At 46.9% G+C, this 24,981-nt stretch overlaps 1 long non-coding RNA gene across 2 annotated transcripts in view; it reads left to right on the plus strand.

Annotated features, from left to right (window-relative positions):
• The first annotated feature begins 4,802 nt into the window (after positions 1 to 4,802).
• Positions 4,803 to 24,981, plus strand: part of LOC129532273 (uncharacterized) — a 122,652-nt gene continuing 102,473 nt past the window's right edge. Inside the window, exons 1-2 of one of the 2 annotated variants that reach the window (XR_008677942.2) lie at positions 4,803 to 5,083; positions 9,162 to 9,221. This is a non-coding gene — a long non-coding RNA (uncharacterized lncRNA). The remainder of the gene's footprint in view (positions 5,084 to 9,161; positions 9,222 to 24,981) is intronic. The other variant, XR_008677941.2, reaches the window with a different exon arrangement.

The raw sequence follows: 24,981 nt of genomic DNA on the forward strand, positions 1-24,981 counted from the left end.
AAGGGTGGGTGCACAGGATCTCTCTGTATTATTATTATTATTTTTTACAACTGCACGTGAATCTATGATTATCTCGAAACATTTAAATATATATTTTTAAATGTGTGAATACTACTGGGCTATATATTTTTAAAAAATAAAGTACAATCGTCTTAACGCAAAGGCCAAGGGGCAGAAGGCTATTTCTTAAATTTTAAGAAACCACCTAGTTTACAGGTGCCACCTCCTCACTTTGCTGTCAGCGACGTGATGTGCTCTGCAGTGCTGGAATTGAGAGTTCAAGAGAGAGATACCGGTCCTGGCCTCTCGGTGTTCAGGTGTATGTATAGGTGGGCGTTGGTGTGAGAACGAGAGAGAGAAAGCGGGAGCAAGAGCGAGAGCTATGCCTCCCTTAGTGTCAGGGAGGGTGGCCGGCTGATGAAGGTGCTGTGCAGAAAGCCGGGGAAGGGCTTAAAGAGGGTGCTGGCGCCTCGGGAACGCCCTCCCGCTGCACCCTACAGGAGGTCGTGGGCGGTGGCTTAACAGCCCCAGTGCAGAGCTTGAACCCCACCGTCCAGAAGGAAAGGTGAGTGGGGGACCCGGGCGGGAGGTGAGGCCTGCCGGCAGTGGCCCTCAGGCGTGCTGGGCAGCACGGCTAGCAGAGGCGGCGCCTGGTCTTGGATGCTGCAGCGGAGACGCCAAGGAGACTGAATGCAGGGAGCGAGGCGTAGCGGACGCGGAGGGTGGGGCCGCCCGGAAATCCAGGCGGCGCCAGCCTTGTAGCATCTGCAGGCCGGGGGCGCGCACACGAGGGGCACGTGGGTGTGGAGGAACCGGCGCGTAGGGGCCTCCTTCCTGCAGCGCCGCGGCGGTCGAGTGCCCGTGCTGGAGGAACGGCGAGTGGGGTGCCTGCCCCGCGCAGGCGGTACCCGCCGCCCCAGCTCCGCACACAGCAGGCACGGCCAGGGACCGGGACCGTGGCCCAGCGCCTGGAGGCGCTCTCCACGCGCATCTTTCCCGATGCCGGGGCGGGAAGCCGAGTGGCTTTGTCCGGAGATGCCAGGGGATGTGGGCAGGGGACGAAGAGGCTTCCCAACTGGCCAAACCCTGGCTTGAGGAAAGACTGAGGTGGTCATTGACCCGTGGGAGCGCCCTGGGGCTTCGAGGGAACGGCAGCCGAGCCCGGGAGACTGGTGTTGGGCACCCGCAGGGGCCGGCGGGTTCCACGTGGGTGGACCCCGAGCTGAGGGCAGGGTAGGGTCGCGGATCGCTGACCTATGAGCTCCCCTACTCCCGCACGAGGACACCTGCACATGGACCCGGGCTTCCACCCGCTTCTGGCTGGGTTGGCGCCGGGAGCGCGCAGGGGAGGGACGGCGGCGGAGTGCGGGGTTTGGCGGGTGAGGTGGGTGAGGTGTGGCCGCGGGGGAGGGGGCGAAGGCACTAGAAGGCTGCGGTCGCGCTGTCGCTGCTGTTCCCACCGTCGGCGCGGGGCGCGGAGGGGGCGGAGAGGTGCCTGCCAGTCGCACTGCGGTCTAGGGGTGAAAGGAAAAGGGTCCATGTAAAAGAGAAAGGGCAGGCAGAGACTCTTGCTGGTGCCAGCAGGCGCGGAAGGATGTGGCCGCGGGGACTTGGAGTTTAGAGGGCAACGCTGGGTGTCATAATGCCGGAGATGACCCCGGGCGCAGCGGCGATTCCAGTTGGGTAGAGCAACAGAGAACGTGGCCCGAGAAGGGGAGCTTCCTTAAGTTAGACATATCCTGTGTTGTCCTAAACCTAGCATTTACCCTCTCCCACCCCGCTCCCACAACCTCCAGGGTCCTAGCGGAGTCATTTAAGCGCTCAGTACTACCAGCTTCATTTTAGGTAAAAATCAAGACTAATTCTGCACTTTATTAACCTCCTCGTACCCAAGTCACCACGGGGCAGCTTTTCACAGCCCTAAGGCGTGGTCACTTCAAGCCCACAGCGAGTTGCTTGTGTCCTCGGCTTCTGCTCCGCAAATCTCGGACGATGCCACCGGAGGACGCTGAAGGCAAAGGCTGGTGGGGCCAGGCGCCGGCGAGACTGCCGCGCTAGCACAGCTTCCGCGGGAGCCGACTGCTGACGGGCCTCGCGACCCCCTCCCAAGGGCAAACGGCTCGGCCCTCCGGGGACACTTGGTCAGTGTCACTCTCTCCCTACCGGGTGTCGCGCATTTTCTCAACAGAACGTGACCCCGTAGACGGATGAACTCGGAATCGGCAAAACCCGCCTGCCCTTGTCTAGTCTCTCTGCCCCCCCACACCTCTGCCCTTCACTGCGGACTGCGCCGTGTGCGCTCCGGGACCGCCCCTGCACCTTCGCCCACAGCTCCCCATTCCCAAGGCAGCCGGAGGAAGACCTTTCCGAGTTACCTGTCTCACGTCAGCAGCCACACCGAGGCGGTCCCCCTCGCACCACTCCCCAAGTGCAGAGCCCCTGAACGTCCGAGGCTCCTGTGCCACGCACCCTCCCCTCTGCGGGGCGACCCCGCGTGTGCGTGTGTGTGTCACGCGTTTAATCGCACAGAGTAATTCCCAGACGTGCAAGACAAAGCATTTCAAGCAAAGATGGTCCAGAGTTCAAATTGGAAAGCACATCTCGAGGCGCTGAATCTGTTCTCGCCGTCTGCCTCGGTCTCTGGGGCGTCGCATCCAGGAGAAGGGTTTTAACTCCCTGCCAGATCCGCTCGGAATTAGCTCTTCTGGCGGTGCAGCAACAAGTGGCCCCGCCGCCTCCCTTGTGCACTCGGAGGGACTACACCCTCCTCCTCTCCCAGCCCCTAGTCCAAACGGGAGTAGGTAATGGCGGGGAAAGGGGGAGGTGACGAGAGCGGGGAGAAGGAAGTACATATTTTTTAATTGTGAAATTGTCTGTCTGCGTGCTGTGCTCTGGGATTCTCTTGTCTCAATCAACTTCAATTTTAACGTAGCCGTAACGTTAAGATTAAGACCTAGAAATGAAAACGTACCCACCTTTCTTATTACAAAGGTCGTTTGTTGTTGTTGTTTTTTTAAAACACCAAGTATCCCTCCCCCCCCCCCCCCCCCCCCACGGACTTATACTTTGTTTATGAGATTTCTCCAACCTTGGTGGTTTGGAGAAATGAGGTGGGGGAGGGGAGGACCAAGGGCAGCAAGACGTCCACTACGAAAATAAGATACTTACTAATTTAATAGGGCCGTTCCTTTTTACATAAGATGCTCCCCCACCCCCCACCAATTTACAATAGGTAAACTTTGAGCTTCCTCAAAGTTTCGCTATCTAGCGTTTATGCCCGAAGCTTTACGAATAAACTCCCTTTCCAGGTAAACCTGCTCAACCCTTGTCCTATGCCCAGCGAAGCCCAGGTACGATGGGTCAAGGACCCCTGGCTTCCACATTGTCTGAGTCACTTTCCAGTTGGAAAGGCCATCTTGGGCGACGGACGTGTTGCCCGACTGGTCTAAATAAGGAAAGAAAGTGGAGTACCAAAGAATCAAGGGCCTCTGTTCCTCCCCATCTCGCCACCACCACCACCGGTCCCCGGGCTCTGCTGAGCGCTGCTGCGGTCTTGGCTGGAAACTGCGTCCCCGCCCAAATCGAGCGCAAAACTCCCTTGGACAGAAGTTTGAAAGAATCCAGTGTAGAAACAGACTTCTCCGTCCAATTTGGTTTTAATCAGTAATCATATAAGTATACCCACATAACCACCTAAGTGGAGAGCAGACGCCCAGATTCACGGTCCCCACGTGTTGCTGGAGTTGGCGCAGACGCGTGTGCGGGCATAGCGGCGGACGTGACACCGCATTTTCTCCGAATTCCTGCCATCTAGGGTGGTGCCGCCCCGAGAGGGGGCCGTGGGGAGGTGGGGTAATAGGCTGCGCAATCCACTTGCTCTGGAGGAGCTTAGGGTTCAGAGCAGAGCGCAACTCCGGGGGGCTGTCGCACAACCCCATTCTCCCACACCAGAAAAGCAATGCTCCTTATGGATGATTAATAGCCGGGCTTCTCCTGACCATGAGGCGCGTCCCTGCCGGCACCACTTAGTTGTTTTAATTTGACCTTTATTAGCAACGTGCTCCCAGAGGCTGCGAGTTGGATTCGCACCACGATAACCGCCCTCTCCCCTTCCACCCGGCCGGCTTCCTGGGAAGGATCGGGGACTGCAGCTCCCGCGACGCCTCCTCCTCCTGCGCAGGGAGCAGGCCTGAGTTCCTCCACGTAATGACCTGGGAGACCTCAGGCATCCCGGGGCCTGGTCGGAGGGTCTTCGGGCCCTGGAGCTGGGCGGTGTCTGCAGTGCACCGCCGTGAGTTTCTCTCGGGTACAATGTGCTGGTGTGCAGAGAGGAGGAAAGGAAAAAAAAAAACCCAACACCACTCTTAAGTGGCACTGGCATCTATGAAGTGGCGGTGGTCTACACTGAGCGTGCCCTTGCCTGGAGGTGTAGGGGGCGGTTACTGCAGCCGAGGGGAGGGTACTGCGGCCAAGGGCAGGGCGAGAGGACAGTCAAGGCCGGCTGGCCGCGTGGGAGCCTTTCCTCTCCGGGTTCAGCGGCCGGAATCACCAGCACTGCGGCTAAAGGGGCTGGTAGGCTCTCCTGCACCCCGCGTGCTCCTCCGCCTTTTCTGTGTCCCCCGGCTTTTCCAGGAGGAAGATGGGGTGCCCATCGCGAATGGGGCGCGCCGGGCCGCCTGGCCGGGCGGTCACGTGTCCCCCCTCCCCCGCCACTGCGGCGGGAGTTCCAATCAGAGCGCGCCAGGGGGCTCCTCCCGGGCAGGAACCACCCGGCTCGGCGGCGGAGGGTGGGCCGCCGTCACCTGACCGCCCGCCCCCGCCCCCCGCGAGTAAGGGGCGGTGGTAGCGTCTGCTCGGTTACAAATGGCCCCTCCCGCCCGGCTCGCCCGCTCGCTCGGGCTCGGCGCGGACCCGCCTGGGCGTGCTCCTCCCGCCGGCTCCAGGCGTCCCACCGCCCTGCCCGGCGCCAGCCCGCGGTCCCAGCCACTCCTGAGGGCGCGCCGGGCACCTAGCGCGTAGGCTCGCCCACGGAGGTCGCCACGGAAGTCTGGACCGCCGAGGCGTGTGGCTCGTCTACCGGCAGGTGAGCGTGCACCGCGGGCGTGGGATGCTGTGGGGACAGTGCGGGGGACGTGTGGGGTCTTCGGATGCGAACGCGAATCCGTGCGATGCCCAGGTCAAGTTTGCAGAGAGAGTCTGCGGTGTCTGTCTCCTTGGCCTCCTCTTGATGCTCCTGCGGGTTGGGGGCTCGGACCAAAGCTTCTATTTGGGGGAAGGGCTTCAGGACATTCTTGCCTTGAGATACTTGACAAAGGTTGAAAAGACACATCAGGTGGGAGCTTGTAGCTGCTGCTGATGGGGTGAGACAGGTGCAGTCGAGTGTGCATGCATATGTGTGTGGCTCCTGGGTAAGGGTCAGCTCGAGATGGGGAGAAGCCTCTGCGACGGGTCATTCTGTCCCCAAGAGCCACTTAGATTCCGGAGAGTGAAATTGAGCCGCTCTGAGGTGGTCACTAGATGTTATGGCAGCAAACCAGTGACCCCCAGTATTTCTGATATGACCCTGTAGTAGCAGGAGTGCAGATGGTTCAGTACAGAGTGTGTGGGGTTTTAAGGCACCCAGAAAAGATTCCTTTTACCTTATAACTTCTTGACAGAAATTAGTATTAAAAGTGCTGAATCATGCAAAAAGATTAGGAAAATAATTTACTTAATGTTTTGGTAAAGTTTTCCAAAGCTAATAATATCTGCATTTTTGGATCAGTGCTTTAAATTTAAGATGTAGGCACTAGGTATTTAAAATCATATTTTAAGACTGTGCCCTTGGCTTTATGACTATCGGTTGCTTTTCTTTCTTTATGATTAGTTGTATCCATTCATTACTTCTTACCACTTTCACTACCCTCAAAACAAACAAAACCCCGGAAAAAAACCCAAGACATGGGATTTTAATTTTTATTTTATTTATTTATTTATTTTTGATGTGTTCATGATTGTAAAGGGAGTGGAGGTATCAGTCCTGGGAAATAAAAAAATCCTCCTCTGATGAATGCAGTGATGGCCAACTTGATCAATTTGATTTGTCATATGCCACTGAAGGGAATGTCAAGCTGATAACATGCAGACTGGAGAGAAAATGAAACAGGAGTTGCCCATTGAGGAAGACATAAGCCCTTATCCGATTGCACTCAGTGAAGGAGCTGGAGGGTAGTCCTTCCACATTGGAACCTGAGTCCTTGGTGGAGGTGCAGTTTTTGATGCAAGTTCTGAGGTCAGACACCATGTAACATAAAGATGAATTTAAAAAAAAATCAGAGTCAGGATTAGTAAAATGGGTGTGTCCAGCGACAGCCTTTGCCCATTTACTCTTGGCTGCACTGTCTGAAATGCTCAGTGGCCTGCTGACTCATAAGGGAACAAGCATGGCTTAGCAAGATTGGATTTTACTTGTAGACTCTAAAGAACTGTACTTGTTAAAAAAAAAAAAAAAAGATTTTTGAAAAAGCATCATCGGAGACATCCATAATAGAGAAGCTAGTCTCTCTTTCTCACATCTCTTCTTCCAGGAGGTTTCTCCCTGATTCCTTGACTTGTCACCTTTATTTCAATACCTGTCATCCATGCTTGTGCAAAACACATTTGATTTGACACAAAGGTTTTAATCTGAATCTTAACATGAGAAACGGTGGGACTCTTAGCAACATGATTATTTCAAAGATATTTTTGAAGGATACTGAAAAACTGGAATATGAACGATTAATTGAGTTTTCTTTACAGCACAGACTCCCTTAACATTGCATGCAAGACCAGGGAGCCCCACCCTGTTTCTGAGCATCTGCATGAAAGACCAGGAAAGGAATTCGACAATTGCAGTGGTGCAGGGAGAGGCAGCTTCTAGGCTTGGGCATTACCTTTATTTAAATAATTACTAACAATTTTGGAGGGTAGGCTTTAATCCATAGGCAGGTCTTAAAAAGCACAGTGTTATTTCTTTTCACCTGTCAGCTTGTTAAAATGTCCATTTAACTTTGAGAGGTTGATTTTGATAGAAAAGGGATACAGATCGAGAGCTTCCAAATTTTAAGATCCTAGGGCTAAAAGCCATAATTGATTGGAAGGACACATATTAAAGCATACAGTGAAGCCAAAAAGAGTTATTTTTGCTTTGATATTCTTAATAAAATTTTTTTTTATAAAACTAAGTTTTTTAGAAAGAGGGGGGCTCCTTTTTAGGCAGTGAATGGAATAAATCAGCTTGTGCGATAGACCAGCACCTGGCATCTCAGTTTGAACAGAGATGCATAATTGGAGCAAGAAACAGATGAATGAGCTTACCTTTTACTGCTTGGTCCTTCAAACAGAACCCAGTCATTTCACATCAGATTAGAGGAAGGCCATTTCTACAACAAGACAAGGAGATTTCAAATCTTGTTTCAAATCTATGGGAAGGAAAATGTTTTGAGCTGCTCTGAAGAAAGAGGCATTATAAATTTACAGTTCATTATTATAGTTAGGTTTATCCGCATCGTCTCCTGCAGATAGCGGGTCTGACCAAGAAGAAAAGAGATACAAAGACTTTTTTTCTTTCCTTTTTTTAAGACAAAATTTTCGAAAGGATCCCTACTTGGTTACCTTCCATTTTTTAAGGTAAATATATCATTTACGGAAGAGAAAATGATACGTTTTCCCTTGATGGCTAGAGTGAATTAATGCATTTTCAGACCTGAATGTCGTGACCAGTTAGCAGTATCTGAACAGTTCTTCCAGTCTAACGTGATACTCTAGGTGAAAATTGCAGGTTCTGTTCTGAACCCATAATCTTAAGCTGCTGAAACTACCTTCTGCTTTTTTCCTGTGTTTTTTTTTTTCTTATATTATCTTTCCCCTCTTTTAAATCCACAAACTATACCTACAAATCCAGCACCTCGAAGGCTTTGAGAGTCACCAGGAACACACAATCAGGTAAATTGTCTGTGATTGCGGGTCATTCTAAAATCAAAATAGATTTCAGCGGCGGCTTCAAGAATCAAATTGGTCGGACGTCTCTGGTGCTTTGCTCAGATGCCGGCGCCCTAGCAGCCTGCTTTCAAAGAGGGTCTTTTCCTAAGATATGCAGTGATTATTTTATGGAAATTAGCTCTACCCACTTGCACAGTTAATTGCAGTATGAGAAGGTTCCAGAACAGTACCTCCTTGAGTTCGACAGTAAATATGCACACATCATTGTATGACGAGCATTCCAGAACACCCACCTCCCAGCGAAGTAAATTTGCTGGCTGAATAAACACCTGGGCTGCTTTAGCCCACAAATGGCAACAAGTCTCATGTTTTACCACAAATGTACACTAAGCCTTTTTAGGACACTGCAGAGCCTTGTAGCATGGAAAGGGGCATCTGATGTCTGATTTCTTGTAGAGTTCGCCTCCAAGAATCTCTTTTTCCACTTGAGGATGTCAGGTTATGAGTTTTTTTTTTTTTTGAAGAATTTGAAGAAAATTGTTTGCTCATCCACTTATTACAGGGAATTGTAGTTAGTAATATCTTTGGCGTTAAGTATTTAAAAATTAATGATATTTTTGGGTGTGTGAGTGTTGGATTGAGGCAATAGAGAGTATCCTTTAGAAAAACCATTTGGAAATTGCTGCTCCTTTAAAATTATGTGACATTAAACACTTGTACATGCATCTCTGCAAAATTCAAGAAATGTGCTTTGGTGTGCGCATTGTGCCACATACACATGCATCCTACACAAACTGGAATTGCTATTTAGGACTGTTAAACTCTTCATTTTGAGGAGACTTAACTTGGGTAGTGGGGAGGGTTTTTATTTGTTTCTTTCCTGGTAGAAGTGGGCTCTGAATCTGTTGTGCTTAGGATCTTACTTAGTAGGTAGGACCATCAAGAAAAGACAGTGAATGAATAGTTCTTAAAAGTAGATAAAGTATATTTTTTTTTTGCAGTGTGTCATCGTTTAGGTTGCTAATTTAAAAGTATTTCAGCTCTGGATTTTAGAACTAAAAATATCATGAGAAATAGTTTTCGTTCAGATGTAGCTCAAGATGCATCTCTCCCTTGTTCAAATTACTATGTATCCTCCTTGCTTCTCATGGAATTTGGAAACTATCCCAACTGCTAATCATCTAAACATTTTGGTCTTACAGGTGTTCTTTTGATCACAATGGATAGTGACTCTTCTCTTCTGCCTGAGAGTGGTTCAAAATGTAAGTTCAGTAAACTAAATAATTAAATATTAATAATTCTGAACATCTGTGCAGAGCAGTTCTTTCTATTTTTCATTCCTTCTGCCTAAGGACTCTAGCTTCATAAATAAGAATCTAAAAGGAAGTGCTATACCCTTGAGTAGGGGGTGGGGGGAGCCTAACCTAGATGAACGTTTATTCACTACCCAGCAGCGTAACTTTATATGACTGCAATCACAGCCATTGATTCCTGCGCACCCCCACTGCCCCCATGTTATTTTCATGGTAACAGAATACGAACCTTTGGTGCTTGGGTAATGCTGAATTGACACTTCCCCAGATGTCATACGTTTCTGTGTGGCCCTGCCTATTCTAATCTTCTCTTGGTTCAAGCAGATGGCTTCTGATATGTAGAAACATCCAGGCCCAGAAACAGAGGTTTTTGTTTTGTTTTGTTTTTGGAGTGGGGGGTGGCCCGATGAAATCCTATGGCTACTGTCAAGCTACCTTTCTTACCGAATGTACATTAATCAAAATGCTATAACCCAGCTGATGATGTTTAGGCTGTTAGGATCTGGTACACGTAAATTATAAAATGGAAAGTGTTAAAGTGTACGGGAAGCCATTGCTGTTTCACACAGAGTTTGAATGGTGAGGGATTTTACAGATTTCCCAGGGCTGGATCCACCTTTTCCATTTGAAGGATATCAAGTACTTCCAAGTATGGCTGTTTAAAGAGTGAACTCTCAGTCTCTGAAAGGAACCTAGTGCTGATTTGGACCCCTCCCTACCTCTTTAGAAATCTCAGCATGTGATTTAAGATATTTTTGAGAACTTCTTAGGCATTTGATGCATTTCATCACTGGTCAGGCTATAGAAAGCTGATTTTCATTAGGAAAAATATCTCTTCTACCTTCTCTTATCCCTTGTTTTTCTGCCTTCCTGTCTGTGCTCCCTTTCCCAAAACATAGATTTTCATGTAATTCAGTTCACTAAATATCACTTCCATTTTTGCTTCTCTGCAGAGTTTATTGCTAGAGCTGCTGATAGACTTTTGGCGCAGATAGTGTATTGATCACTTGAAATCTCATTTGAGCTTGACTGAATATACATAATGGGGTGTCAATCGGGGAAAAATCTCATAATAAATGGCAGGTGACTTATATTCATGAGAAAAAAAAAAGTCTTGGGCCGCACACAAAATACCATGTTTACTGTAGCATGACACACTGATTTTGCTCGTCTCCATCATATTCATCTGGTGGGTGTTTAATAGCAAAGGCAAGGTTAGAATACCAAGATCCTGGAAACTTTCTTTGTTTATGTGGGAAGCATTTTTGTACACTCTATACAGTATAAGCATCTTCTAGAACTACAGCCAGCAAGAAAGATCTTTTCTACCTGAGAAATTCAGAAATTGCAAACAAATCTGTTTAAGTTGGTGTGTATTTAAAATCAGCTACTGATTTATGCAGTCCATATTTTTTAAATTTTTACCATGTGTGTATCAGTGCATACACTCACTGTATGCAAATATCATTTTCAGTGTGTATATGGGAGAGCACAGTATATTTAGAGAAAAGTCTGCTTTACATAAATTATTTTTAAGAACAACTGAGCAGAGGAGTAGCCATGCGTTAGGAAAGCCAAATCTTTTTTTCTTTTTTTAAGTTTCCCATTGAATGATAAGGAATTTCTCTTTTAAAGTTTTATATGTAATTCTTTAAAATCAATTTTCCTGATAGAGCAGTCATTATGATGGTAGATATGTCTGGGAAAGTGATATTTTGGGTTACTTTATACAGCTGACTTGATAGCTGACTTCGTTGTGGCTGATTGTTTGGAAACATGGGGGTATCTATCATATTAGCTGTAACCCTGCTTCATGCCAGGACAGTGTGGGGTACATCATGTTTTTCCCAGTCTGCTAGGTGGGGTGCAACTCAACTTCCATCAGGAATTCTTCATCTCCTGTAAATGAATGAAATCAACTGGCTCTTTGCTAACAGGGTTCTAATTTTCTTTTTTTTTTATAGTCAAAGAAATTAATAATAATGGTACCCTGGACAAACATCTCCTTCAGTCCTTGTACAATATCTCAAGATTTTAAAAACTGTTTTATGTCAGAGTTTTCACTTTTTTAGCCTCAGGTCAAATATGATAGCCAGAGGAATCTGCTTACCACAGATGCAAAATAGGACAAGTGACATTATTAAGATATAAAAGACATGACATCAAGCCCTGATCATACATACTGTTTTTCCATAGCAAGATTTTTTGCCGTTTTCATCTATTTTACTGAAATGCTTCCAATTTGCTTTTTAAGGTTTTTGATTAGCAGTCACAGAGAATGTAAATATGCTGAGAAATGGGATTATCTGAGAACTAACCAGTTGCAGAGGTTTAACAATATATAATTACACGAGTGCTATGTATTTTAGTAATATCTTCTAGAAGTAAAATCTTATATCCATATATTTCCTTATATATGTACCAATAGTTCTGTACCAATTAGAAACTATTTGTAGTATGTGGCTTTTTGCACGAAGAGGCAATCAAATTTGATAGCTTAAGCTTGGGAAATTATGCTTTTGAGATTTAAGCAGAAGCTAGGTGATACAAGAACTTTAAACTCAGGAATTAGCTGTTTGAATATGCTTCATTAATTTTAACCTACAGAGAAATGTATGTCTGCAAATGTTAAAACTGGGACTTATTGGATGTCACCAATAAATGGGAAAAATTAAATCCCAGGGAAAAAAAAATTGGAAAGAAAAAAATTTCCAGAGAAACTTGAATCTGAAAACTGCATTTATAGGCCTTGCTGTTGTCTTAAATTTTGAATAGTTTTACTAATTTATTTTGATTAACTGAAAGGAGAAAGAGTAATATGAACTAAGAAGTTACATGAACTATTTTCTGTTGAAAAGATATTAACATCTTTTGGAAATACCATATCCAGCTTGGTAATATAAATACTCAGTTTTAATAGATTGCCTTCTCACCAGTCCTTAACATCTTACAGTGAGAATTTTTTTTTTTTTTTTCCTGGAGACAGAGTCTCGTTCTGTCGCCCCGGCTGGAGTTCAGTGGTGTGATCTTGGCTCACTGCAACCTCCGCCTCTTGGGTTCAAGCAATTCTCGTGCCTCAGCCTCCTGAGTAGCTGGGACTACAGGCATGTGCCACCAGGCCAGCTAATTTTTGTATTTTTAGTAGAGATGGGGTTTTGCCATGTTGATCAGGCTGGGCTCAAACTTCTGGCCTTGAACTCCTGGCCTCAGGCGATCCATTCACCTTGGCTGGGATTACAGGCATGAGTCACTATGCCCAGCCCTTACAGTGAGAATATTTAAAGACAAATAGAACAAGTTAAAGAACATATCTTTTATATATATCTTATCAGTAGAATTAAAAACAACATCCATATACTTGCCAGGTTCTTGGTAAGACTTTTAAATCACTTAAAAAATATTAAGCATAAATTTGGAAAATAGAGTTGAATTTATAGCTATTTCACAGAAATGGACATTACATTAAATAATTCCTAGGGTTTGATTTTTATATATGCCAAAGCAAGACTAGGAAATGACTGGAACTCCTGTATTTTTGGGTTTTTTGCAACCGCTGTCATTTTCAGAAACCAAAGAGTCAGAGCTCTCTTCCATTAGATACGGCGTATTTAAAGTTATGTTCATTTAATACAAGCACAGCAGTGGAACTACTTTTTCTTCCTACAGTGATTTAAATAAGAACTAGGCGATGCCATGGATTAAGGATAATAGGCTTTTAAAAAATTGTGTTGTTTTTCACTTTAATGAAAAACATCTGGGTAAAGAAAAATTGCAATGAACTAATTCAGTTATTAGCAAAGTAGTAATTTGGTATATATTACTTTTAATAGTTCAGCTTTATATTTAATATAAAGTTTATATTCAGGTTTAATTGCTTGCTAAGACAAAATCAACACGATGATTTGCTTACACCCCGTTATATTAAGTTAGTTTCACTAAGGGAAATATTATAACTCAGAAAAAACCTTTAGTGCACCTCCATGTGCCTTTTAAGAATATATATCCTCTAAAAGAGGAGAATAACTTAGGGGTCATGGCCAGCCAGGTAACTTATTAGGTTATGTTTATTGATTATATTAATATACATATTACGCATATACATATATAAGTATAACATACTTATCCCAAGTATATTGTAATGTTATATTTAACTGTACTTAAATGTATATGCCATTTCAAATGAGCCTAAACCATTCTTGTTTCACTAGAAAACCAATACTTAGATGTGATCTCATGCCCTATCACATTAAAGAAGACAGTCTTGACTATTTCCCCTGCTTAGTTTTTGTTTGATATACATGCTGTGGCAAAAGTTATTTTCTTAATGATAGGCAGATCCGCCATGATTGTGTAGGAATTTGGTGGAAAAGTAATGGGTGGTAGTTTTTTGTTGGTTTTGGTTTTGGGGTGTGCATGTGAGTACATTTGAAGGAGTGAAATCCTAATTTTTAAAAATCAGAAAATCCAGTGGAAACAGTTGATCCTATTTTCCAGTTCAATTTCTTTCTCCACCTTGCTGTGGTCTTGGCCCCCTTCAGATTGTGCTTTGGTCACACTGACATGTGACAACTGGACATGCAAACCCAGTGTCTAACGGACCTGATTTTGTTTCATCCGAGCAGAGGGGGTGCCCATTCTATGAATTCTGTCCCCGAGGATTTGAATAGCCAGTGTTATTTTCCATTAAGGTAGCTACACTCTCTTCATACTTACCGTTTTGTTGGTATGCTCTTGTTATACCACTGCAGACACTTGTGCTTTTTCACAAGTTCTTCATAACCATTTCTGTCTTATTAAAAACAAAAGATTGCAGAATTCAAAATAAAGCTTAAAAATACGACACCTACTACAGAGCCACATTGTCAGACTCTCTCACTCTAATATAACCCCTGGAAATAATTTTTGGGAGCATGAAATTTAAGCTCAGCAGAAGCTCTAGCTACATCTTGAAAGCTCTAGCCTTCATTAAACCCCTTAGGAGATGTTCCTTAGCCCAGTATTTATAGAGCTGGGATGTTGGGCTGCTGATTCTTTTTCTTTGGAGATATTAGTAAATGCAGGAAAATCTGTTATATTCAAGCAGCTCCTTTCTTTCTTTCTTTCTTTCTTTCTTTCTTTTTCTTTCTTCTTTCTTTTTCTTTCTTTACTTCTTTCTTTCTTGCTGTCTTTCTTTCTGTCTTTTTCTTTTCTTCTTCCTCTTCCTCCTCTTTCTTCCTCCTCCTCCTCCTTCTTCACTTCTTTTCTTTTCTTTTCTTTGGTAATAGCCAAGGGATGCCACTAATGGTGGCCACAATTACTAAATATTCTTAATTTTTCTAGATCTAAACATGAGGCTGACAAGGTTCCTTATAGAGCCTGTATCTTGAACAGCATTGTCCAATGGAGTTTTTTGCACAATGGAATTTTCTTCACCTTCTGCAGTGAAGAAAACATTCTATATCTCTGCTCTCCAGTGAGTGCCACTAGCCACTTTCAGCTGCTGAGCACTTGAAATGTGGCCAGTGTGACTGAGAAACTGAATTTCTTTATCTTATTTAATTTTAATTAAAATTTAAACTTAAAAAGTCACACATATCCAGTGGCTCTACTGTGTTGGATAGAGTAGCCTTAGAAAATCATGAAAATGAGTCACTTTGCTGTGAAGTCCTCTTTGTGGACAGTGTAAGCCATGGCAGCACATACTCCAGAAATTGGAGACTGGTCAGTGCTGACCATGGTGCGCTCTCAACCTGGTGGATACTGCACAGCTGCCCTGCAAATCATGGTGGTTCTTGTTGGATTTTTGCATTTTTTTTTTTTTTTTGAGATGGAGTCTTGCCCTGTCACCCAGGCTGGAGTGCAATGGCACGATCTTGGCTTGCTGCAACCTCTGCCTCCTGGGTTCAAGCGATTCTCTTGCCTCAGCCTCCTGAGTATCTGGGACTACAGGTGCACGCCACCACACCCAGCTAATTTTTGTATTTTTAGGAGAAACGGGATTTCACCATGTTGGCCAGGATGGTCTCGATCTCTTGACCTCATGATCCGCCCGCCTCAGCCTCCCAAAGTGCCAGCATTACAGCCATGAGCCACCACGACCAGCCACGTTTTTAAATAGAACTGAATCCTCCTAGTCTGGACACAGTGCATTGCTGCTCTCAGACTCAGTCCCCAGTTGGACAATCTCAGTTGTCCCAGAGCCTCTCCAGGTCTTGACTAGTTTGTCTGGCTTTGAGGGCACATCCAAAGTGCTTATAGAGTTCTGGCTTTGGGAGAAGGGGTTTAGGGACAGAAGTCTGGATTCGCCCTTCCAGAGAAGTACCCACTACTGTTTTATCTTCTCTTTGTCACCACGTACCTTGGTGTCGCACACAGTAAAACTTTGCCATCTGACTTGCGTTTCGACCCGTGTTTGAAAGAAATTTACCTTGAGTGTGTTTAAAAAGCAAGTACTACTAATCTCAGTTGAGCAAGACCAGTTAAGAAGTTGTGACAATTCATTTACCCACAGACATAGATCTCTCACTCAAACTAGGTAAATCTTTCCTCATAAATTATAGTGAGTCTTCCAACTTCAAATTGACCAGGAAGCTTTCAGAGCCCGTTGAGGAATACAAGAGTCCCCAGGTGAGTGGATTTACTCATGGGGGAGCGTTTCTTCTGCTTGCACCATTGTAGGACCTTAAAAATGGGTGTGTGGGAAGGAGAAGACAGTGAAGGATGCCTTGCAGCTGGGACCATTCCCTTTGTCCTGCCCAGGGTGACTCCATGCTGCTTGACACACACAGGAGCCTGAGACCTGTGTGGGGAGAGACAGACACTGAACTAGGGGACTGAGAGGGGTAAGGCAGGTCACTGTCCTCCAGAGGCCCACAGCCTATGCCCCACCATTTTCCCCCTAGAACCAGGATCCTCCAAACTAGTCATGCCTCAGAATCACCCAGGAGATACTTTAGGAAAAAAAAAAAGTATTATTAAACCAATTCGTGTCCCTACCTCCATTTGTAGAATTAAAACATTAACATTTCTCTCAGTCCTCTGAAATCTGTCTTTATGGTTATGATGATCTTTGGGCTTTTCCAACATGCTGATGTCAGGGTACCACCCCAGACTGACTCAGTCTCAGAGAAGGACCTAAACACTGACAGATGTGAAGTCCCCTAGGTATCATTTTTGTTTGATTTTTTTTCTTTTTTGTTTTTTGAGACAGGGTCTCGCCCTGTCACCTGGGCTGCAATATAGTTGTGCGATCACAGATCACTGCAGCCTTGACCTCCCAGGCTCAGGCGACCCTCCCTCACCCTCCCAAGTAGCTGGGAATACAGGCATATGTCAACACACCTGGCTGATTTTTTAATATTTTGTAGAAATGGGGACCCACTGTGTTGCCCAGGCTGGTCTCAAACTTCTGGGCTCAAGTGATCCTCCCTCCTTGGCCTCCCAAAGTGTTGGGATTACAGGTAGGAGCCACCATGCGCCGCCCCCCAGGTACTTCTGATGCAGCCTGCATCTGGCTATATCAACAGAGGGGTTTTAGGTTATGCAATGAGCGTTAGGCTGGGATGTCCACTGCCCCACCCTCCTCACTTGTACGCATTTGCTGTGTAACCGCTATGCATCAGGCCCTCCTGGGCATGGTGCTGTGTTTCAGCCCCTAGCTGGTCCCATGCTTCTTCCTTGCCTCCTTTGCAGCCTCACCACTTCTGCTCTGCCCCCTGGGCAAATGACCCTGAGGCCTGTGTCCAGCAGTGACCCCTCCAGATCCAGCTCTGCAGTTCCCACTGGTCATTTCCGTCAGCATGGGTGAACCTGAGTCAGTCACCCTGCCATGCTTCTCCCTGCGAGTTGGGGTACAAATCTCAGTGTTCATCTGCTGTTCTTCCTCCCACAGTCCAGTTTGGTCCTGAGTCCTGCCACCTCCACCCCCGTGGTCCCCTGCAATGCCTGGCTTCTCTGGTCACTCTGATGCTGGCCTCTTTCAGGCCTGCACCATCTCGTACATGGGCTGTTTCACAATGCTCTCAGTTGGCTTCTGCCTCCTCAGATTGTGTCTTTGTCCAGTCATCCTTCCCCAGCTGCTGAAGCATAGGTTGGCTCACAGAACGTGTGCCACTGAAAACGTGGGAGGGCTTCTTGGCGAAGACAGGACAGTGCACATCTCCCCCATCTGCCCACACCTGCCTTCCCAGCCACCACGTCCTCCTGCCACACTGGGCCTGCTCGCTGTGCCCTCCTAGCTCTGTATCCTGGGCCTCACCGCGTGGTCTGGCTGCCCATCTGCCTTCTTCCTCTGGTTTGCTGATCTGTCTCTCCCTTCAGTTCTGGTTTATAGGTCACCCTACAAGCTTCCTCTAATGGCTTTGGCCAAACCTCTCATTCCCCAGGTGTCCCCACCTTCTGCACCTCTAGTCTTTGGCCCTCTTTTCTCATCTTTCCTGGCTCATGTGCGGGTACTCACAGGGGCAGCTCCCACTCCAATTCCCCTGCAGGCCGGAATCACAGTCTGCCCGTCCCATGTGCAGGCCTTTGCACAAGCTCTCTGGGCACCACATGCTCTCGCAGAGGCAGCCTGTGGTGTTTTTTGGGTGCTCCTGACCAGATGCCCTGGACAGTGCCAGAGGCCTTTGGATTTTCTGAGTGTGAGTGGGTGGAGCCTTCCTCTTGGGCCCCCAGCCTACTGCTGCTGCTCCTCTCACTGGCCCTGCCCAATACCCACACACGTGCAAATGCACACATGCATCGTCCTCCCCGGTGAGCTCTGTCTTTCCTGCTGTCACCTTTTCCCTCCCTCACCCACACCTGCATTCTCAGAGCAGCCTCCCAGTGCTTTGGTGATACTTTTGGAAAACAATTTCTTCCTGCACCTCCTTCTTCTATGGGGGAATGATAACTTTGAGACATGGCTGGTAAGTATCTGTACTGGAGGGGGAAATGATGCCAGTAACTAACCCCCATCGTCTCCCCATCTCCGCCGTCTCCAGCGCAGCCAACCTGCCTGGATGCCACATGAAGCGCAATCCAGCTAGTCTAGCGTCTCCAGTTTCAGCCATCCTGGCTGTACCCTGTGAGCCCCCTTCTTGGGCTGCTGCTTTGAGGGTGGCCTCTAACAGCTAAACCACACCCTCAAAGCCATCCCCCCCTTCCCGGGAGATCCCTCAGGGAATATGGGAGGACCAGGCCCCTGCTGTAGACAAGTATGGGGAGACAGAGGCCATGGCCTTTGCTTTCCTGTTTCCTTGGGGAGAAAGGGTGGGCACCACTTGGCAGAGGAGCCTTTGAGGAAGTTGACCCAGAGTGCTGAGGGCCAGGATGGAGCAGCTTCCAAAGCTCGATCTTGGTGACGGAGGAGGAGGAAGGCATTAGAGGCTGAGAGACCCCATGTGGATGTATGCAGAGGTCTGAGGGAGGGTGCGAAGGCAGGGCTTATTCAAGGAACTGCAAGAATGTCAAGCATTTTAGTGTGGGGTAGAAATGGAGAGAAGGCAGGCAGAGACCAGAGTGCCAGTGCTTGGGCCTGCCTTGCCCTGCACAGACTCTTCAACTCTATCCTCAGTGCTGCAGTCCCTAGCTGGGCTGCCTTCATCTGCCATCCTCATTCTGCCTCTGTCTGGGAACTTTCTTTGCTTGGTGCCCCTACACACACAGTCCAGGCTGGCTGGGCCGGGGCATGGCTCCTCCATGGCTTTCATTGGCAGCCTGTGTTGCAGGTCCTGAAGTTAGGTGTGGGGACTGCTGAGGCTCATCCCTGCGGGGCTGGCACACTGACAGGCTTTCCCATCATCCGTCAGCCTCGAGTGAGAAGGGAGAACTAATCCCACAGGGAAACAACAGCAAAGCCCCAATGGACTGTGACCATGAGGATGAGCAGTAGCTTGTCCGAACTTGTCCCTCGGCCAAGAGACCCTTTGGCAGCTTTGGGAGGAAGAGCATGGCCGGTCTCCCTTCCCCAGGGGCTGCCGCAGCCCCTTGCAGTGCCAGGAGCACACCGGGCCCTGGACTGAACAAACCGCCTTCCCAGGCCCTGTTTCTTGGCAGCCCCGTGGGCCCCAAAGCCTGACAGGAGGTGGGTGACTCTGGGTGGCCCCCCTGTGAGCACCTCCTCACAAACATGGCCGGCACCTCCCGGAAGAACATCTCTTCTCCGCTTTGCTCTCAGTTTCTGGGCTGACAATTAGGCTACTGAAAAAGGACAATTCACAACAGGCCCACACAGAGAAGGCCTTTCATGTGCAAGAATGTCCCCGTCGTCCACATTAGCACCATTATGTCTTTATTTATAGGAGGTACTGTACTTGAGAATGGTCAGGCAGCATTGCTTTAAGAAGGGTGTTTGGTCATTCGATTTGAAGCACACTGAGAGGATTCATTGTCCCCAGGCCGCACAGAGCCCGGCCCAGCAGCCTGGGGTTTGGTCCAAGTGTGCTGAGTGGGTGGTGGAGCTGACAGGGCCTGCAGGGTTGCTCTGGCTGGCAGAGCCTCCGTGGTTGAGTCCGTGGGTGGCAGGGTAGGGGGGAGGCGAGGAAGCTGTCTCATGGTCGTAGGCCTGTGACAGGCCCAGCCCAGCCTGAGATCCCTTTGCAGAATGACACAGCAGTCCATGCGGGCAGTGGGGAGCCATTCTCACCGACTCACGCAAATCCAAGAGAAGCCTGGGTTCGTTAATGATTTAAGGTTTTACAGTATTGGAAATGGCAGCCCCACATGGGAAGGACCCTGGGTTTTTGTAACCCTGGCTGTTGGCATGAATGCTCCATCAACCAGGGAGGACTTCCCACAGACACTCTCTGAACTTCTCACACAGACACCTTGACCTGAAGAAATTGTCTTCAGAGAGACCTGGTGTGGTTTTGGAGAGAGTGCAACCTGCAGCAGGAGCCTTCGTTCATGTGGTCCCATCTGCCCCTCAACCCCGCCCTGCCCCACCACCTCAGGTCACTTCTTCCGGCCTCCTTGGTCTGCAGTCCCTGCTGTGTTCCAAGGCACCAGAAGGCATGCAGAGGATGGTCAGAGTCTGGGGTCCCCTTCAGTTGAGGATCACACCCTGCAGCTGGCTCAGGCTCTAGGGATGTCATTTGGATTGGGAATGCCCTGATGTGGGCTCTCCATTCCTCCTTCTGGCTGATGGAGCACTCAAGCCCACATTCAGGGTTACAGAAAACCATCGTCCTTCCCATGTGGGGCTCTTGTTTCTAATACTGTAATCTTAAATCATTAATGAACCCAAGCTTTTCTTGGAATGTGTGAAGTCGGTGAGAACAGCTTCCCACTGCCTAGATGGGCTGCTGTGTCATTCTGCAAAGGGTTCTCAGTCTAGGATGGGGCTGTCACAGACCTGGTCTCTAAGCATCATGATCTAGGACATAAAGAGGATTGCTGGCCTCTCCACCCCTACTATTTGTTGTTACTGCTGCTATTAACTATCACTTTGTTGCATTTCCCGAGCTTAGCACTTGACTTGGATGTTTTCATTTTATCTTCATAACCACCTATGCATTAGGTACTGTTACCACCATTTTGTAGATTAAGAAACTGGCTCAGAGAGGGCAAGCCAATGGCTCAAGGTCATACATCTAGAAAGAGGTAGAGCCAGGCCATGTTGCCTCGGAGACCCAGACTCCAAGCTGCCTCAGCCCAGGCTTCTGGGTCCTTCTCACTGCCTCTTTCAGGTATTTCTGAGTCATGAGCCATGGAAGAAGAAAAAGAAGGAACAAATCACAGGCTCGGGTATGCTCCAGGGGCCTCATTTTCTAGCTGCCTCCTCCCAGCTGGGCCTCCAGGCTTCCGTAATTCTGTAATATGGCTCCCTAGGGCCCACTTTCCTTTGCCTCCCTACATATCAGTAAGTCATTTCCTCAACTTTTTTTTTCCTTAGGGTTTTTATCCCTATTAGAAGAAAAAGTTTCCTTCACAGTGATTTATGTCTGCCTCTGCAGATCATTTTTAAAAGTGTTTCAGAGACTTTCAGAATTATTTTTGTTTGAATATTAGACTTCTATCTCTGCAAAATGTATAACCATATGCTGTCAACCCTGGATATTGGCTTTGGTAGAGTAGCCACCCTGAATTTTTTAACCTAGATGTTAATCAAGCATTCTGTGTCAGGACAACACAAACCTTAACTGGAGAAATGCTGAGAGAGTAGGGAACAGGTTTAGGCTCAGGGATACACAGTATCTGTCATCCCAGTTACCTCCATAAACCCACGTTAGCAAGAAGTGAAACCGAGGCAGATGGGCACAGGCTTCAGGGGAGGAAGAGAAGGGAGGCAGGACAAGTGGCTGAAACCTTCAACACAGGGCTGAGCCCTCAGGCCTGTTTATGAGTGGTGGAGCGCAGGCTTGGATGCAGATGGCCTGGGTTCACATCCTGGCTGTGCCACTTGCTCACTGCTGTGTACCTTTGAGCAAGTAAATTGACCTCTCTGTGCATCAGTTTTTGAATCTGTAAAGTAACAGTACCGTCTTACAGGCTAGTTTTGAGGACTGAATGAGTGGATGTGTACAGTACACTGAGAAAAGTGCCTGGCACATGTTAGGTGCTCAGTGTTGCTGGAGACAAGAGACTGATTTCAGAACAAATGGCTGGGGCTGTTTTTCATCCAGTAGTAATCCCTCTGTTCTATATAGGCAGAGAGGGTTGACAGGTCTGGTGAGGTGCCCACCTAAAATCAGAAAAGGTCCTTTCCAGCCACATCACAGGATTCAGGGAGATTATGTGATTTATTGTTTATTTAATTTATTTATGCCACGCTGAGTTCCACGCAGGGTCTGAGCTGTCTTCCGTCTGCTTTCTCTCCATGTTCTGTTGCTTCTTGGTGAATGAGATTAGGGCAGGAATTGGCCCCAGTTCTGGAAGCTGGACTGGTCCTATCAGAGCAGTCCCATTCTTTGTGTGTTTGCCTGTACTTGATGCATTGCTGTTGCCTTTGATTCCCTCTGCCTGGCAGGGGTGACAGGTTGGGGGAGGGATTTGTCCACCTGCCATTGTGTATATCTGTGTCTTTTTGAAAGGCACCTGCTAACATGACTCTTTTTTTCTTTTAAGAAAGCCTCTCTTGTGCTGAAAAACTAAGGCCTTATCCAGTGGCAAAGTCCTCTATAGGCCAGCCCAGTAGTGACAGCCGAGTCAGGTTATTACAGGCATTTCTGCCACATCTAAATTCCACAAAGAAGACATCAGATGGTGGCCTGAGGGTGCGTGTCATTATATACAACAAGGGGTGTGGTTTAAGGACCTCATCCACCCCTCCCTGCCCCAGCTGCTCCCTTGTGGGACATTCTTATCCTCATGGTGGCCAGGATGTGGGTACATTTCAGGGGACTGAAAATCTCTTCTGTAGTTGCCAGGCACCAGGAACCCCAGGCAGCCAGTGTGTAAGCCCAACCCTGCTGTCATCCCTGGCTCCTTCATCTCCCTCCCGCCCACATCCACTCTTTCTCCAGAGTCACCATCCAAGCACAAGATGATCCCATGCTGGTTATTCAGTGCTCCAGACTCCTGAGGGAGAACACCCTGAAATCGGTAGACATCATGTTGGATTGGGACAGTAACTTGCTGGGTCACCTCCTTCCTGTCACTTTGCCTCTTCTGCAAAATAGAACTGCCACGCACCATCCTCACTGTAGTGCCACAAATGTCAAGTTTATGGAAATGCAAACTGCATTCAGGTCTATTCTGTTTTCCTTTCAAACACAGATACTTTAATGGCTTAAACCACTCTGACCCTGTAACTCTACAGGGTAGCGTTAGTTTTTTATAATTATCATCTTGTGACTGCTCATGAGAGACTCACAAAGCACTTGCAGTCCAACTGGACTGCCTCCATAACATGAGGATCACACACAGTCGATAACGATTAGTGCCAAGGCCAAGAAAATGAGCATCCAATGACATCTGGACCAGGAGGAAAGCACAGGGCACTGGGCTGGAAGATGAGCTGTCCCAAGTGGCCCACTCCACCCGAGGGATGCCCTCCAGTTGACAGTCCCAGGCCTCCCCCCAGATAGTTGATTGCTCTTGCTCTCCATCCCAAAATCCCTGCCCAAGTTCATCATAAAGTGAATGGACCGACTCCTCTGCATGGTGGAGTGATTCTGTCTTAGTCTCTTTGTTTTAAGATTATGGACCAATGCTCCAGGAACTTTATATCTTGTACTGTTGGGTGAAAAATAAAGAGGGGAACTCTAGCTCAGGGGCCATTAGCCAGTACCAAGAAGGAAAATGGAGCTTGTCCTGCAGTCAGGTGAACAAGACAGTGATTTTGGTCTGAGTAGAACCACATGCAGTTGAGACAAAAAAGCTCAAAATGTTTAAACAGCTGTAAATCCTATGAGCAGTGAAAATGTCCCCAACATCCTAGGAGGTTTGTTTTTGTTGTTGTTTAAACTGTAATCACTACAATAAACATTTTTCTATAGAGGATGAAAAATCTAAATTTGAACACTGTTGTCTGTATTCTATGTAATGGCTATGAGAATAGTGAGATTTTTGTTTTCTCTTAGGAATGGGAAATTCATCTATATTCCCCTTAAATTTTAAAAAATATATTAAAGAGGAAATTGTTTGTGTTCTCCCAATGAGTAGTAACCTAGTAGAAATTATTTTTCCTATTAAAAATTATTAACATGAGATGTGGTAAAGTGTTTTCTTTTCTTCCTCCCATAAAGATGAACTTTTCCATATTTAAAATGGCATCTCAAGACAGTTGGGGAGTGATTTTTATACTAGAAATAAGGGATGACTGCATAGTCCTACCTGGTTCAATTTATACCCTCTTCAAAATTCTGTTATATCTTCTGCTAATACTTTGTTCTGTGGAACGCTTGCTGTGCTCCTATAGTGCCTAATAGGAAGCTTGATATACACTTTTAGCAAACCCATATTAGTTACTTTCTAAATGAATTTGAGCCCCTTCCCTTGAATGTAGACATTTCAATATGGATGCAAATGTTTCATGATAGAAATTTGATGATTATATTACAAATTCCAGTCGTACTTGAAGGGAAGCAGTTTGGCTGGATGTTGAACACAGGAATAAAATTCCACAGCTTCCCAAGGTCTAAGTTAGAACGTTAGTTGCCCCCAAAAGAGGGATTTATTTTTAAAGGGAAAATTCGTTTTTAAAAATCAGCAAGCTAATCAACCACGGCAGATTTTGAATCCCAGTCCTGACCAGGAAGCAGGAAAAAGAATTCTCAAATGTACTATTAAGAGGTGGCTGTATATGTGGAGAATATAAATTGATTTTAACATTAGAATAAACACAGCATAATTTGAAATGCCAACCGAAAATACATGTATTGTCTCCGCCAACCTATTGTGTATTTGTTGGGTGAACCTTGTCATTGCGCCTTTCGAAGGCAGTGGTGGCGTGTGTGCCTCACCCACACGTTCACGACAGATCCTCGCTGGCTGCCATGTTCATTTGTGAGAAATAAAGGAATTTGAAGGTGATTTGTCCCATCGTGGGCCTGATAAATTAAAAATTTGCATATGTCTGACAGTAGTTTTGCAATTCTAGGAAAGCAAATAAGAAAGTGGAAAGCATTTAAATTAAGTGTTGCCTCTAACAAAGCTTTTAGAAATGGACAAATATAAATGATATTGATTGATTTCAATTGATTTTTTTAAAATGTTTTATTCTGTGGAGTCTCGGAAGTGACCCAAAGCTTTGGGGGAGCTTGTGAGTGGCCAGAGTGCTGGTGGCTTTCTGTTTTTATAAAAGCTCTAG

This window comes from Gorilla gorilla, chromosome 2 (assembly GCF_029281585.2).
Source record: "Gorilla gorilla gorilla isolate KB3781 chromosome 2, NHGRI_mGorGor1-v2.1_pri, whole genome shotgun sequence".
Taxonomy (NCBI): domain Eukaryota; kingdom Metazoa; phylum Chordata; class Mammalia; order Primates; family Hominidae; genus Gorilla; species Gorilla gorilla.